This window comes from Arachis duranensis, chromosome 8 (assembly GCF_000817695.3).
Source record: "Arachis duranensis cultivar V14167 chromosome 8, aradu.V14167.gnm2.J7QH, whole genome shotgun sequence".
Taxonomy (NCBI): Eukaryota; Viridiplantae; Streptophyta; class Magnoliopsida; order Fabales; family Fabaceae; genus Arachis; species Arachis duranensis.
Window position 1 is genome coordinate 13,152,791 of NC_029779.3, and position 4,018 is coordinate 13,156,808.

Consider the following 4,018-nt stretch of genomic DNA (forward strand, 5'->3'; position numbering starts at 1 on the left):
ATGTAATAAACTATTAAAAAGAAGAGAAATAAAAATATAAATTAGAAAGATAAGCGTTGAAAATTTAAAACTTAAAAAACTAAAAATATATATATAATAATATTTTTTATTTGAATTATATTATTTCATTAATTTTATTTTATGTGGAACAGAAAGGTAGAAAAAATAGAGAATAAGAGAAAAGAGAAAGAAAGATAAAGATGAAGAATGAGATTTGTCAAATTACTAATATAAAATATAAATTATACATAGAGTGAAAATGGTAGAGAAAAATAGAAAAATAGAGAGGTAGATGAGAGAACTTAAGAAGGGAGTTTATTAATTTTGGAGAAAAATATTTTCTCTCAATTTTAACAAGAAAATGTCATGTGACACATTTGGTTATTAAATTAAATAGTATGTAATACATGATACATAATATAAGTATATTTCAATTTTCATATTTCAATTTTAATTTTAATACAATTAAAAAATATCATGTTGTATATTTTGATTGTTAAATTCGTAATTAGTCATCATTAGTAATGATATATAAAAGATATAGAGTGGCCGAAGGAATAAGAGAGATAGAGAAAGAAAGAGGATGATGGGAGAATTCTTTAATTTTAGAGAGAAATATTTGATTTTAATTGTAACGAGAAAGTGATATGTGTTATATTTTGGTTGTAAAATTAGTAAGAAGAAGAAAAAAATTCTTTAATTTTTTAGGAAAAGATTTTATTTCAATTACAATAAAAGAGTGACACGTGGCACATTTTGGTTATAAAATTAGTAAAAAAAAATTAATTTAAAAAATAAGATTTAATTTTAATTTTAATAAAAAAGTGATATGTGACACATTTTAATTATAAAATTAATAATATATAGATATAATAGATTTTTGTGGCCTACTAATTGATGGACTCAAATTGAATATTCATCCATCACTGAAGCAGAATATTAGAATATATCATTGGAGGAGTATGATTGAACGTAAAAAGTTTATTCTCTTTTAATTAAGTATTCAATGTTTAGCTTCTGTTGTGAGTATGAAAAAAAATTTAAAATCTTAAGCTGGTTATTTTATCCATTTAAGTGCTTATAAATTATATTAGTAAAAGAAATCATCACTATATCCAACTATAATAAATACTTTGATTCTTAGGAGAAAAAATGTTAGAAATGAACATTTTTAGTAAAAAATAAACCAATATTTACTCGAATACAAAATAAGCAAAAAATATTAATCACCCGACATTTAAAAAAAAAAAATAGAATATGCATATTCCAATATTCTATATGTAAGCAAATCTGCAAGCTAACACTAATCTTTTCGTGGAACTGTTGAAGGGATTGTCCTTATATGGAGCATATATAATATAAGCAATTAGGTGCGCGGATATTATTACATAATAATAATGATTAATGAAGCATAGAATAATAAGGTTGTCATTTTAGACAAATTTTTTTATACAAACGTCACGTTGTAACCAGCGGCGGATATTGAATTTGAATGTCCCTTTTGGCCTTTTGCTTCTGCCATCAGGTTCGGATATTAAAAACTGTTCTATTATGCATGAAAATTTATATGTTGATTAAATATATATTAACTATTTTTTAAAATTATTTTTCTCAATTTATCCTATTTAAAATGTTAATTAACAACCACAACAATAATACAGCAATGTTGAATCTAGCTATTTTAAAACAAAGAGAAAAACTCAAATCAACCTCACAATTACCTCAAAAAATAATGAGATTCTTGACAAAAAATATTAATCTAGTTCCTAAGTTTTATTTGTATGGGACTGATTAATTCATGTGCCAAAAAAAATCAATGTTATTTTTTTACATAAAGACTAATCAGTACCAAAAAAATTATCAGAAATCGGATTGGGTATTTTTTTTAAAATCTCGTTCTTTTGAGATAATTATCAGGGATCGAGTGGATATTCACTCTAAAACAAATAAACGACGAAATAGTAAAAGTTATCACATTTTATTTCTTCTTTTTTGAATATAGAAATTATAATTCGAAAATTATTCCCCTAATAAATAAAACTTATCCTTGAACAAGTTCAATTTTGTGCCTTTTTTGTCATTTTTAAACACAATTTTCTCCCAAACACAAATTTCTGGCTCGTCTATTTCATAAGAAAAACCAAACATTATCATAGACCAGTGAATTGGAGGAGGAATCGGAATAGAATCTTAAGAGAAAAATATCAAGAAGTGGTGGCTTGATTGGCTTCATTCCTGAACACAAAGTAAAATCCAATAACATGGTGAGATACAAGTTTTCCAAATGGTTTCAAACGTCGCACGTGTCTGGACCATAATAAGTCTTCACATTCCAATAATTATGTTTTGACGGGAATCTTCAACATTAAACTCATTAGATTAGTAACAAGAGATCTAAACTAATTTGCGTTGGTCGAATGGTGGTCAGCTCACTCGTCCGTTTAAGTAAGTGTTGGGATTCGAATCATATCTTGTGCATGCAGCAATTTATTGGCCAACGACAGACCCTTAAATGAAGCTCAGATCCGCGACAAATTAGTTATTGACCTGTCGAGTTGGAAGATACCGTAGAAAACAAAAAAAAGTAATAAGAGATCTCTAGTAAAAATATGTTCTTTGCATTTCAAAAATTAAGAATGAAATTATGATATATTCATATGTATTATTTTATGAGTTAGTTTAACTAATACATGTTTATATTGAGATTATTGAATAACTTTTTTTTATAAAAAACAAAATATAATGGTGTCTTTAATTTGTATTTTCATTTTATATTTTTATTTTTTAATAAATTTTGTAAAAAATAGAAAGTAAAAGTAAAAAACTGATTTTTTTTATTTTTTATAAAATCCTAAAAATAGAAAAAATGCACACCATTAGAATATTTGTTAGTCAAACGATGATAAAATTTTAATATATTTATTAAAGTAGAAGTTTAAATTTGCTACTAATAGTTATGTGTTTTTAGAGTATTTGTTAGTCAAACTCTTGTTTTATATATTTTAATATATATTTCATATAAATATCTGATTTGTGAATAATTTTATTATATATATACATATATAATATGATTGTTAAAATAATTTACAAAAAAATCTTTTAATGCTCCTAATAATTTACAAACAAATCTTTTAATGCTCCTAATAATTGTTTCAAAGATATTCTTTAAAAATATCATAAGTAAAAGATTTCAATAAAACATTAGGATATTACTAACTAACACTCTAAGGACAATAGTTAAGGATACTAACAAAAAAAAAATTTACAAACTAAATGCCAATGTTTTAAAATTTGTAAGAATGCATTGGAAAACAAAAGCTTTTCTCTTTTACTTCCTTAAGCAACGCCCCTCCAGGACAACTTTTATGGTGTGTTTGTTTTGGGTGAAAATGGGAGAAAAAAAAAAGGAAAGAAAAGAAATGAGAAGGAAAATAGTTATTTTTCTTTGTTTGGTTGAGGAGAGAAATGGGAGAAGAAAGAAAATGGATGAAAAAATTTTGATGGAATCTACCAATTTTTTTTCTTTCCAACAATGAAGAGAAAATAAAGAGAAAACTAATTCTTTCTCTCTACTCCCAATATTACCTCTTTACTTTTTTCAATATATTTTATAATATAAGGGTAAAATTGTCTTTTTATAACATTTATTTCCTTCTTATTTTCCTTTCATTCAAACACATCTAAGAAAAATAAAAATCTACTCAATTTCTTTTCTTTCCTTACTAATAATAAATATGCCTTTATATTTTAAGAATATATATAAAAAAATATTTAACTAAATTTCTTTTAAAAATATTTTTATATTTTTGATACATTAAATATATTAAAAAATTTAATTATTACATTCTTAATATATATTCTTAGATCATATTTTAACTAAATCTTTAAAATTGTACTATGTTATGAATGATATTTTTCTTGAGGGTATCAAAAAAAGTTATCCACCAACAGAGAATCTAAAAAGGATCAAATAGAGTTATCCTACATGTACACTCAAATTAACCACCTCACTCATTGA